Genomic DNA, 14004 nt, shown 5'->3' with positions numbered 1-14004 from the left:
GAGTGGAAATATGCCAGTAGACTGAGCCTTGAGGACATAATTGATGAGGGCCTCAGAGACATTGGTTCACAAGGGAGAGACCGGGTTCAGCAAAGCAACTACATCCCATCTTCGCTCTCAGGATGCTTTTAGTAAACACGTGCGCCGAAGTTCACAAGGTGATGCAAGTGATTTGAAAGTGCATTGAAAGTAAACAGCAAAACCATTAAGGGGTGACCTCAGCAATCACAACGTAGCTGCAGGGATGTGGGTATATCATGATCACAGACTGAGACCAAAAGCAAATAGAAATTCATTCCCTTCAGGGTCAGTAATTTTCTGCGCAGTTCATTCTGCAGTAAACGTTCTTCTGTGTTTCATTAACATGCTCGAGATGCCCACATAAGCTGCAGCAGGACACTGAATCCAAAACGTCTTGGGGACACTCTTGGCGTGAAGGCTCTTTGTGAGGAGAATTCAGGTAAACACCATTATCTCTTGTCAATTTTGCTTATATAATCCAATCACAGACAGGGGAAACGTAGATAAAATGAAGCAGGTTAGTGAAGGATGTGTAAGCTTCAAAAAGAACAAATTGTACAATCTGAACACTGGAAGCTTTGTTTCTCCTTTTTCACCTCAGGAAAAATGTCGAAATCTAGTTGAGGCACTGATGACATTTTCCTTGTTTCCACTATTTAATATTTAATTATTCATCATGTTTTCTGTGCAAAGAAAGGCATGCTGATAAGGGAGCAAGTCCTAATTTTGAAAAGTGGGTGCGTGCCAGCATACAGCAGCAACCCAACTGGCTCCACTCTGTTTACATGAAGCAAAATCTGTAACCGTTTTTCGTTGTTTTTCAAAAAACTAAAACATGATGATGGGGCAAAATATAGCGATGCAACACATCTAGCCAGCCAGTCGGTTGTGGTTGTTCTTACTTATTTAAGCAATCGGCTTTATATCCTCCCAGTGATCACTGGGGAGGCTCTCCAGGACATCCTCAGATCTCTTCCTTCATCTGACAGAGGAGTGGAGGGGAGTGCGCGAGATGAACACTGAAGCTGTCTTATTAGTGCTTAACTCTCCTGCTTAGGCCTTCAGATTGACAGGAAGAAAAGAAAAAGTGTTCATGCAGGCTGCACCATAAACAGTGGCAGTGATAAATATCTGCTGTCACTTCCAACATGACTCACTTGTCTGAGGCTCAGCTTTACTGCACACAAAAGGAGGCTGGAGCAAAGCAACCATACACTGCTGCTAAATCTTTATCAAATTACACATAATAGATGCACTCTATAAAATAGCTTATATTACCAGTGAGTGAGTTGAAGCGGAACACGGTTCAGCACCAAATAGTGAGTAATGAGCATAATTCTATGAAAGCAAACACAAGCAATGATACAGGTAAAAAGCCATAGAAGCCCTCATTACTCTTCGAATGGATGGTCCATTCATGTCGTTTTATGTCGGCCTCAGTTGCTTTCTCCTGTCCTCATCTTCAAAGTGCCCACTCCAGACCATCACCAGTCACAGCCGATCTGCCTGTGAGTCAGATGAGGTGAGTTTTTTTGGCTTGCAGTGAGGGGGTTGGAGGGTGTCAGTCAGACTGAGTGTGAAGGAAAATGAATATGGCGCTTCAAATTATAACAACAGACACCCATATTCTCACAGGCATTATATTTTCTGTCAGGTAAGTGGCTATGTTACACTGCCATAGCATTTCAAAAGTGAAAGGAGAAGTATTCAAAGAGTTTACTTCAGTAAAAGTAACAATAATGCAACATGGAAAAACTCCATTTTAAGTAGAAGTCCGTCAGTGAAATTGTCACAGAGAGTAAAAGCACTTAATGCAGAAAAAACAGCCTCTGTGAGTGGTACTCTACTATCTATTGGATTATTGTGGATTTTTATTATTACTACTGCTGCATTCATGTGTAAGCAGCATTTTGCTTCTGTAGTTGCTTGAGATGGTGCTAATTTAAACTATTTTATATCCTAGCAATAGACTGAAAGGATAATTTTGGGTAGATAAACCTGTAATTAGTCCAAATTGTCAAAAAAGTGGCTTTTCTAAACGTCTATCCATGACCTGATCCATCTTTGCGACTGTCACCTGTTGCTGTTGACAACTGATACATCAGTTTTAATTACACATTTATTTGTGCATGTTCCTGAGGCTTTCCTCCCACAGTCTAAACACATGCAAATCAGGGGGATTAATAGCTCTAAATTACCCATAGGTGTAAGTGTGACTTACAATGTTAATTTGTGATTGCTCTGTGATAAACCAGCAGTCTGTCCTGGTTGTTTTCCTGTGTTTATATGCAGTGTATGCTGTGAAAGACTCCGACGGGTTTTGAATAAGAATGGAAAGTTGAAAGCAATGAATGAATTTTTTTTTTAATTTAGTTTTCCATTAACGCAGCAGCAGAATAAAAGCCGGCATCTCTATTATGAGAAACGACTGCCAAGCTAAGATCAGTACGTAATACGTATAAGTTTTACACCTTTATCTTACATTACATGAGTTAATAGTCATTTGGTGGCTTGGTGAGGTCAAACTCTATCAAGAGATGGATGTCATCAAAATGGTCCTATACCTTTAAAAGACTTTGGACTAAACTAAACCACTACTAGTAATAATTAAACTAGCAGTGGTAATGAATAAAGTAATACAACATATTTCAACTTTTTAGCTTTATGAATCATATTTCACTTAGTTCTTTATAGATCAGTAACAAGCCAAGAACAGAAATAACAGTTTCTAAGTTACCACATTGTAAAAAAATCCCTTTGGCTATTGCACCTCATATTTGCTGTGTAATTTTAGCTCGCTTTTAAATTAATTGGCAAGAACCAATTTGACCACTTACCTTCTGGAAAAAGAGGTGCACAATCCAAATTCCATTTATGACCAATTAAGTAACGTTTACAACTCAAGATTTGAGATCTTATAATGGTGGACATTTAACTACGGACATCTGGTGACTTATAAAGTGAGAAACTCAGGACCATGAACGCTGTTAATGACTTGCTCCCTCTAAAAGGAACCATCACGTCTGCAGAAGTATGGAACTACGTATATGACAAAAGGTGAGTAGAGATTTAAAATAAACTTGCTGACAGTCAACGTATGTGCGCTTTTCTTGGATTGCAGCTATATGAAGGATTAGTTGGTGCTTTTTTACAAACAGAATTCTAATCAACGTGCAATAAATAAATCTTGTTTACTTGCAGCTGTAAGCATGATGAATCTATATTTTGTTGCAGGATGCAGTCTGATTTTTTCCACAGGATCTATCAGCTAAAGTTTACCTCTGAGTAATTTAGATTGACTACCTCTCATAAATGCCAGACATAAGTGGGATTGGCAGCCCTTTAGAGTTCCTCCATTTTTATTTCTCAGTACAGCGACAACATGCAGAGCACATATGCTGTCAAACAGCCTTTGGAACCAAGAAAATCTTTGCATTCCTCCAACCTGCACACAAACATTTGTTCTGTTTGAATAAATCAAACGCCAGTCGAAACAGCACAACAGTCCTATAATCTTACAGTTTTTAAAAAGCTAATGTGAGCACGCTCTCCCGTATGCAATAAGCCACTTTGTTTGTTGAAAACTCGCCAAGTGGCAAAAAAGCAGCTGCTATCTCTGCAGTCTCAAGGGGCTAGTTAATTTTAGAAAGATAATCTCCTGCAATATGCTGAGGGATTAAGACGTTAAAAGTCCCAGCATGGGAAGGCGATAAGGCTGTATAGTCATGCACTAAAAGAAGCATCCAGTGCATTTTAGGAATAGAGAAGCATGTTACTTATCATGCTAATCAGCATGCAGATCAGGAAAAACAAACACCAGTTGTTCAATGACATGTCTGTGTGATTTGCCACCACCCCTCTGTCTGTGAGCCACAAACGATGAGCATGATGACAGCAGTTCATCTTTGGCTATTAGCATTGTCTCCCAAGGCTGTATTGCAGTACTTTCTCAAGAGATTACCTGCAGGAGAGGAATGCCACACTGAAGCAGGGGAAGTACAGTCTCTGGCTTAATCAATGTCATTTGCATATGCAGGATAAAACTAATCCTCATCAGAGGGAGGTTCTCCACCTGAGGCCCTTTCTTGTCCTTTCCAAGCAATCCCTCTCTTATTAAATGATCCCCTGACGATACTCACCTTGCTAGAAAGAACAAAGCATGCTATCACACTGTGTGCAGAGGAAGGGAATTCTACACGGGTGTTTGGACTCAGTATGAAAGTGCGATGTGATGCAGAGTATAAAGACCCGGGCTAGGCCGAGCTGAATGCTGAGGAGGTGCGCAGAGCAGACCTGCTATAATGCTGTTTGGGTCTGGAAGTCAACCAAACGGCGAGTTCCAGGTGAATAACAATGTGTGGATTTGCAGGAATCAGGTTCAAAGTCTGCCGGAGCACAACAAGCTTGGTCTGGCCACCCGCTTGCTTCTTGGGCTGCTGCCAAGGTTTTTTTAAACACCAAGCCAGGGGTAACAGCCGGGGATCCCCTGCTGTTCTTTTTTTTTTTTCCGCTGTGCCTGAATGCAACACGTAACACACAGGGCAGAAAAATACTAATGTACCTGAAGCAACCTGAGGATGCAGAAGTCATTCCTCTGTTGGATGGATTTGTGTCACATTAGAGGGACGCTGAGCAGAAAAGAACTGGCTTTCTAAAGATCCCTTAAGGCCCCTCCTTTCTGCGGAGACAACTCTCACGGGTTCCTTTCTGTATAAGATAAGCAAATTTACACTGGCAGGCTAACGTGACATTTTCTTCATGCAGGTGCTGCTTGAGAGTAGGCTTCATAGGTGGGCAAGGCTGATAAGACGACAGCAGGGATTGGAGGGACCGGAAAACCAGCGTGAAAAGAAGATGACAGAGATCAGCAAGAGTGGGATTTCTCTAACCCTTTCATATTCAAACATCTCTTATGCAAAGATCCACCAACAGAATGAGGTTCGAGCAGCGGTGACCTGCCCTCACTAGACTGGTGCTCCTCTTCACGCTCATTTCTTTATGGTAATGTCTACCTCAGGGTGCTGTTTGGCTGTCTTTCCTGGCAGAGGCTCATAAGAATCTCACCCTGTTTACAGGCTATCAAATGGATTACAGACTCATTATCAACAGCGCCGTGTGGCCATAGAGGCCTGTCGTTCACACCACATTTCTACTGTGTCAGCCACAACACCAAATTCCACGGCAGGAGAGTGTTGAGGGGTGCATTTTGTTGTGAGAGTGTGTGTGTGTGTGTGTGAGCAAAACACAGTCTAGAGAGTGGCTGCACTAAAGACATGCCTGATCCAGTTTTACACGGTGTCTCATTTCTGAAGTTGGAGCAAAGTGATTGGCCACTGAGTTTACCGACAGACTTAAACTTCACAACCATGACATGGAATTACTCTCAAATACACAGCAGCAGTATATTCAGCAGTATATAAAAAAATGAATGGCTATTACTACTTTATTTTTCTGCTCTATTTTTCTTTTTACTGCCCTTGCTGCAGTGTTGCACTAAACCCAGATATCCATGGTGGCTGCAGAGTGCTGCGGCGTGGCATGTTGGTGTGATGTAATGTGATGTGAAGCTCTCTGAAGGTCTGGGCTCAGCGACGCCATACACGAGACAGTTTAACATCACGAGCCATTATGAATTTACCTGCGAAAGGTGACGGGAGAAGAAACTAGTGTTATTCTGCTTGGAAATGACAGCATTGGCCAGAGACTCTCTAAATCAGATTGATGATCCATTTTCCCTGCCCCGGGGCCACAGTAATGTAAGGGCCTGGGATCCACCGTGGCTGCACGGAGACAGATGGGACCTTGTCTGCTATGACCTTGCTGAGCTAATATTTCTCCCAGGCCTTGTCTGTTGCCTCATCATTAAAGGTGCCATAGCTATTAACATTGGGGGAATACTTCAAAGACACTGTTTACTTGGACAGGACACAATCTGGGCGGAGAAAAATCACAGCAGTAGAGTAACAAGGCAAAGAGTGATTGTTTGGCAAATGGTGAGTGTGTCATGTGGTCGCTGTGTTTCAGAAATGCCTTTGAAAGTCATGTAGTGTTGTGCAAATACAGCATACTGTACAAGAATCAGAAATAACCTGCCTGTTAAAAAGGCAAAGAATAAAGTTTTTAATAATTTTTATGTATATTTTTCATGGTGTAATTTTAGTACAGGTGAAACAATTTGTCAATAGACAAAAAAACTCAATTATTTTGTTAAATGGTTGATTGTTTCAGGATTTTTAAGTAAAAATCACAAAATTGTACTGGTTCTGGACTTCTTCTTTTTGTCATATATGATAGTAAACTGACTATCATTGGGTTTTGGACAAATGGTCTGATGAAACGAAAATATGAATAAAACAGTAGACAAAATTTTTCTCAGCAGATTAATCCTTAATGAAAATAATTATTAGTTGTAGCTATAGACTCTATAAAAGAAGTGGACATGATGTCACCCACTGGTTTGCGGCTTTATGGATGCCGCCATTTCGGTTTTTTAGAACCAGAAGTGACGTTCGGGCCATGAAGGCCGCCTCTGATTGGTTAGTCACAACACAGTCCTGCCCTAAAACATACCCTGCTTTATCGTCTATTTTACTCTAAATGGGACAATAATCTACTAAATGAACATCACGCTTAAAAGAAGACTTAAAAGTAGCGACTGACACCATAAACCCAATAGGAAAGTGTTTACTGAGGTAATAAATCAAGTGAGATGTAGGATCATTATCCCATAGACTTCCATACAACTGGAAGTCTTTTTGCAACCAGCACAGTAGCCACCCGCTGGCCAAATTTAAAGGATGGAGGTTTGAGGCACTTCCGCATTGGTTTCACTTACCGACCTGGACGCTACATCCACTTCTTTATACAGTCTGTGGCTGTAGCCTTAATTGAGAGACTTTAAAATTCTCAAAAAGCGAGATTTTATTATAACTTTTTTCCTTATTGTGCGTTTATTTAATTTAAGTGTACTATATTTGCTGTGGATGCTGCTATAACGATACAATTTCCCAGTCTGGGATCAATAAAGCACATCTATTTAACTATCTATCTATCTTTTTTTCAGAATTTTAATAACATCTTTCAAATTATTGGCATGGCATAATATTTTTGTAAAATGAAACACTACCTCTACTGCAAGGGACAGTCTGACATTCTTTTAATGATACCACTGGCAGGGGCCAAATGCAGACCTTTTTAAATTGTGACATTAAAGTTTTGCAGGTTTAACAGACATATTTTAGACTGATCTGTAGGCCAGACTTCATCTTGCTCTCAGTTTAATCTACTGCAGGTTAGACTGTTTCACAAAAATAAAGACAGACTCATCTCAAGCCTAAAAACTTATCCATCCTACCATCAGTGAACGAAGAGACGCAGCCATGTTTCCATGGTAACAACCACTGACACCTGCTGACCAATATTTCCATGGTTACAGTCAGTGAGACCTGCTGACCAGTGTGGCACCAAATGATAAAAACAGCGGAAAAAACGTGGGTCATAATTTGAAGTTTGCTGACAATGTTGTGGTGTGAGTAATGAGAAAGGGGAAGAGTTTTTAGGAAGAGAGTGCAGTAACCTGTTGGAAACATGCAGCAGTGAGGCGATCGTCAGCCATTTTTGTTCTATCCTGAAGGTACTGAGCCCTGTCACATTTGAGAAGTCATAAACATACAGGACTTTTGATGTTTAACCATTATACTCATTCACACCTTTCACATTTAGCCCTACATGTTAAATATGGAATATGGACTCATTATATAAAGTTTTCTTTATTGGTGAGTCACTCTTTTGCTGTTTTGTGGGATTTTAAGCCTCAGAATAAATCCACTGACATTAGTAATGGATTGCAAAGCCGAAGTCAGACCAGGAAATATGGTCTAGGAAGCAATCCAGCGGGTCACTGTTACTCACAGCCAGCCCGTGAGAGAGAGAGATAAGGAAATAATCAAAACAGAGAGGCGAAGGCCAACTTCAGCCAGACTGCACTGACAGATGGGCTCCCACTTTTATTCTTTGGTACCCCTCCTCTCTTATTCTATCCAAACCAACCAACGCTCTCACTGATGATATGTGCTGGCTTATGGAGACTATTTAGTCTTTTATAACCTTTCTGCTACTTTAGTGCTTAGTATACAATAAAGCAAAAGAACACCCCGCAAGCCCAAATTCCCTTATCTCCAGTTTCTTATCTCTCATTAGCTTTAGCCTGCGGTTAAGTGTTTGGCTTTGTGGGGAGGGGGGGTGTAATCTATTGAAATATAGTTTCATTTTGGATAGACTTTATCAGCAAAGCAATTTACATTTTGATAATGAAGAACACTGTAAATCCCCCAAGTGCCCTTGTACCATGGTGTACACATAGCACAACAGTACGCAGCGGGTGGTAATCATTGTGTAATCACTCAAACAACAGTGCACATCCAGGGCCGAGCCTGCAGCCATTCCCCAGGCAGCCCAGCCCCTGATATTTGCTGGGCTTATGATTTGTTCTGGGATCTAAGCAATAAGTAAAGCCTCCTTGTGGCCTTGTAGCCAGATTGAATTGCAAAAACATGTTGCACCTGGCGCAGCTAGTGCGGGCAGGAGAAGCAGCAAGACTGTCTGCATTCACTATCTGATGGCTGCAACCTTATTGAAAATCTGATAATGATATTTGGTGAGCTTAATGGTTGCCCTCTGCAGGCTACAATCAGTCTCACTCAATCCTGTTTTCATACCCGCCGCTCTCCATCCCCCGTCTCGTTTTCATCTTCTGGCTCACTTGCACAGCATGCAGCTGACAGAGGAGGCATGATATACAGCTACTTCGCTCAGTTTTAGAACCAGCGGCACCGCATTTTTTTTTCCTTCGCATTTTGTTTTCGAGCAGAATTAGTGTCTGCATTAGTGAATAATCAATGAGAACCACTGCAGGTGATCAACGAGAGCCCGTAGGCTTGTGCTGTTTATTCTTGGGCTCCATTATCCTCAGATTCTGCTGCAGAGCGCCGGGTCTGGTGCTGGTAGGGATTCAGCGTAATGCTCAAGGACACTTCAGCAGGAAAGATGCTAATATGACAGAGGCTTGAACCTGGATCTCATTATTAAAGGAAAGTCTTTTTCCTCATTACGCCCCCTGCTCATTTCAGCATATGTAGGATGCCAATACATGCTATATGTTCCGAGCTGCTAAGATGAAGGTGTAATAATCCAATTTGCCCAGAGGGAACATTAAAGTTTCATCTAATGTCTTCTAATGGAGTCATACAGACTTTACTGAAAGACATTGTACTACATCTAAAGCAATATCTATCTGCTGTTGTGGTTGACTTTAATGGGAAACTTTTTATTAGGAGTTCCTCCAGAATTGCGAACAATATATCACTTCCGCTGAAATATCTCGAGGCTTTCAAGCCACATTGGCATTTTCACTGTAACACATTTGCAATAATTAGCAGAGCTAACTTTTTTATTGTGATTAATAATGGAGTAGAAGATAGCATTATTGAGCCACACATTAAACTGTACTCATTAAACAGACTTTCCTGAATGCACCACATCAGACTACTGAGCAGGAATGTGGAAGGTCAATGTGATCGTTATATAATTTAGCACGAATTATGAAATGGTCTAACAAGAGTGATTTCTAAGGTGCGGTGTGAGAGTGACACCTCCTCCTGTGGAGCTAATCTATCGGATTGTGAAAACACGAAGATCCATTTCAGAGCTTTAATACAATTCAAATCTAAGTCCTAAGTTTTAGTTCCCAAATTCAATGCTATTTAGGGTCCTTAAATACAATTTTGGAGCACTTGTACTTTATGAGTATTTCCATTCCTTGCTATTTCATACCTCTTTATTTCAGATTTTTTTTATTGCACTTTTTACTCCACTATAGCTGACAGCTTTAGTTAATAGTTTCTTTATAGATAAAGATTTTCCACTTAAAAATGATGTAAAATTATACAAAATTTGAAGAAAAAATGTATATATAATAAATAAATGCACCTGTAGAGGGGAGTGAGAAACGCTCGATTAAAAGACCTAATTTTATACTAAGTAATTTAAAAACTCCACCATGGCGAGCTACTAAAATACTATTTGCAGATCAATGCATTATTGTAAACATACTTATAATGTAAAATATAGTCAATCAATCAATCAGTCTTTAATTAGATAGCGCCAAATTCATAACAGCGTTATCTTAAGACGCTTTCCATAAAGAGCAGGTCTAGACCAAATTCATTCATTAAGAGAGAGACCCAATGATTCAGGAATTCAAAATTAAGGATTCAAGAATCATCACATGAGCAGCATCAGATGTTACACACATTTGTTATGAGGCCATTTTCTGCATAATAATGCTACTTTGATTATTTTATGCTGAAAATACAATTACTTAATTAAGATTTTGATTGCAGGACTTTTACTTGTCTGTAGGATTTTTACAATGCTAAACTGAATTCAGTATACGATACAAGTATTTAATCCACTACAGGGGGAAATAATAAAACTCACAGACTCACACACGGTGCTTTTTTTAAAGATGCTTTTAGAAATGAAGTCACTAATTTCCTTGCGTGGAGCACAAAGTGGAATTTCAAAAGCTTTGGCACCTCATCGGCTTTGCTACAAATTTAGTCCAAATACAGTATTTTCCCTCCTGTGCAGGCAAATGCCTTTGAAGCAGGGGGTAAAGTTGGGAATGGTTCCAGAAGACCAACTCTCCATTTTGCTAGCTTCAGCACTCAATAGCTCCATGATTAAAGCCGGTCTATTTTATTGATTGAAAAGGAAGGATAGAAAACCCAGAACCTTTCTACTCCTCAGTCTCCACTTCTCCATCTGTAAAACTGCTGGAAAAGCCTCCCCTGACCATGTCCAGGCAATTAGGGTGTAGCGGGCCTCTCCTGTTGCATTCAGTGACTTCGGCCATGCTCTGTTACCTCATCTCATCAGCTGGGAAAGTATTTGTGCTTGTAGCTCCAGAGAAGGCGGCCACGAGTTAAATTGAGTTACCTGTTCAGAGATGGTTTCATTTTCCACGGATGGCCCCGGAGATCCTTGATGGAACTGCTAACTGCTCATCACCCCTCATGTCCCAGAGTGTCTGTCTGAGCAGAGAGCAGCGACACGGAGACAGCGACGTGGCTCAGGTGGCGAAGACAGCTGGCTGCGGGATCCATCACCCTATCTCAACTGTGGTGTGCAGTCAGATAAGCCTGCTCCGCATCAGACATTGCGGTTTTCATCTCTCATCTTTGTGAGACGACGTTATGTTTTCTCTTCTCGCCTTCTCTTTTTTGTGTAATGTGCGTATAGATCATAAACCAACACCAGCTACTTCCCGTCATACTCGTTGATTCTCTCAGCTTCACTCATTCTTCACAGAACAGTACAGCAGAGCCAAAACCAATTGTCTACATTCGTGGCCATGCACAAGGATATGCACACATGCAATCAGGCATTTCAGATAATATATGGGACATAGATTCCTTGAGTAATAAGATAATGATTAATTTTATGGGTGTGATTTATATGAAATCCCTATATCATGTCCATTAATCCTTATTGATTGGGATATAATAGATTTTCCAAAATATGTCAGTCTGCCATAAGTGATCTGGAAGGAGGAGAGGTTAGAGGCTTGGCTCATGTCCTGTCTGTCTCTGTTGATAACCGCAGGGCAGGAGATGAAAGGCAGACAGAAGTGGTGTAAAAAAAGTGATGTGGGGAGATAAGAGTTGAGAGGATAAACCAAAGAAGAGGAGTAGAGGACAAGAGAAGAGGGGGCAAAACGCCAAGGAAGGAAGCAAGAGGAAGGTTTAGTGAATGAGCAAAGAGGAGAGAGGGGAGAGAGGATATGATAGCAGAGGAGAGAAACGAGAGATGGCAAAAATGGGAGAAAAAAAAGAGGAAGGAGATGAGAGGACAACAGATAAAACAGCAGACAGCCTGCCACCCCACAGTCACGTTACACAATTTATTATGTTCTGGCCCATAATGTTTTATAGCACAATCACTGATAGCACAGTAGTCAGTAGTGATCTAATTTCACAACCCATATCCTTCAGTAATGTGAACACAAAGGGAGAAGCAGAGCCATTAGCAGCGTCCAGCACTCATCTACTGCTACTCATGCATAATTGGCTTCCATGGAAGGAAGCAAGAAAGGGTAAACAGCAAGCAATCATATTAACTCCTGTGAGTCCTAATTGAAATCCGTTAACAATCAAACAGAGATGACAGAGGTTGAGGATACGTGGGGCTGTTCATACCCCAAGCCCTCTTTCCTGCACACTGCGCGCCGTGTATTGACATGCGTGAAGACGTGGGTTTGCATCATAATCAAGAGTTATGCTTGATTGCCATGCTCACGGGTAGCGAAAACATAGCAGCTAAACATCTGCACATGTGAGAATCTGGAGAATCTGGATTTTTTTTTTCTAATTAAAATCAGTTCTGGTTTCTGTCCACATCAAACAGTGTGAATGCAGCAGATTTGAAATGGAAAAATATGACTGTTATTGTCATTCAATCAAAAAATTTACATTCTTAGATGCGATACCACTCTCATATTTGTCCATAAATACAGTCAGCAGCTGGTTACCTTAGCATAAAGACTGGAGACAGGGGTAAACAGTTAGCTGTGTAAGGCTGAAATAAACCCACCTACTAACACCTCCATAATCAATATCTTATACCTGGCTTTTTTAATATGTGGAAAAAACAAAGTTCTCCTTGAAAAGAAATCATTGGTTTATTGTACGGATTAAACAAATGTGATACAATGTTATATCAAGGAGCTTTAGAGGTGCTGGTAGGCAAATGTGCCAATGTTAGCTATTTGCAAAATGATTAGTATCTGTATACATGATGGCCGAAAAATGTGAGTAGAAATACCAAAGTTAGTTTGACATGGTTTAAAAATCGTATCTCCGTTACAAAAGTTGTCCACTAGAGAGCACTGACATGTTGATTTTAAATCCCCCAGTCATTACGCATTTTAGTCAAAATTAAAAATCTGAAGAAAAAAAAAAAATCGGAGCTCAATATCAAGATTGATTGTTCATGTTGTTGTTTTTTTTTTAATACCATGAGCCGATATCAAATTTTTTAAAGTGTATTCCCCAAAATGCTGAACTATTCCTTTAAGAGTGTGTACTGAAAATCATCCTGACTATGCATTTATTCAAAAAAAGTGTCAACTACTATGTTTCATTTTAGGGTCATTCTATTCATCTATATGTTACAGTATTTCTTTGAATGTATTTGTATCATATTTATTCTCATTCCTTTGTGTTGCACCAGTGGTAGTGAAAGAGGGAAAGAGGGCACTGGAGGCCTCGTCGCTCCAGTTGAGTCTTGACCACTAGATGGTGTGCTTGTCTCTTTGCACTGACAGTGCACCACATCCACCAGATGGGTTGAGTGGAGAAAAGCTCTAACTGGAAAAGATAGTCATAATGTCTACGAGCATACTGTGCGTGCAACTTCCATTACGCAACATATAAAACCACTATCTCGCCAGGTTTTGTGGGGTTTGAGTAAGACATTCTCAAATAACGCACTGCAGTCACTATGAATACAGAGCATATGGAGCAGCTGAGCAGCTCCTCGTGACAAGCAAACAGCCTGGCACTGTCTGAAACTCTTTTACAACAGAGAGCTCATCCAGACTGCAGATTCACCCAGGGAGGGAGAAGAAATAAAAGTCAATCCTCCAAATCTTTATCCAGGCACTGGCTCCTTCACATTTGTGAGTGTGGCTCTCAGCCACGCTAACAAAAAGCTGTTGAAAGGCAGAGTAAATACTCAACGAGGGTGTGTATGTTCAGGTTCAGGGGTTCATAATTGGCAGAGAGAGGCCACAGAGACCCTTCAGCTGCAAGGTTTTGCAGCAAAGTCATGTTGGATATTTCAGTGCATTAATGTGGCAGTCAGGCTCGCTCCTGTGTCTCCTTCTGCCCCATCACTTTGTCAAATGTTTATTCAATAATTAAC

The sequence above is a fragment of the Pempheris klunzingeri genome, chromosome 11 (assembly GCF_042242105.1).
Source record: "Pempheris klunzingeri isolate RE-2024b chromosome 11, fPemKlu1.hap1, whole genome shotgun sequence".
In the NCBI taxonomy this organism is placed as follows: domain Eukaryota; kingdom Metazoa; phylum Chordata; class Actinopteri; order Acropomatiformes; family Pempheridae; genus Pempheris; species Pempheris klunzingeri.
This window is presented reverse-complemented; position numbering follows the sequence as displayed.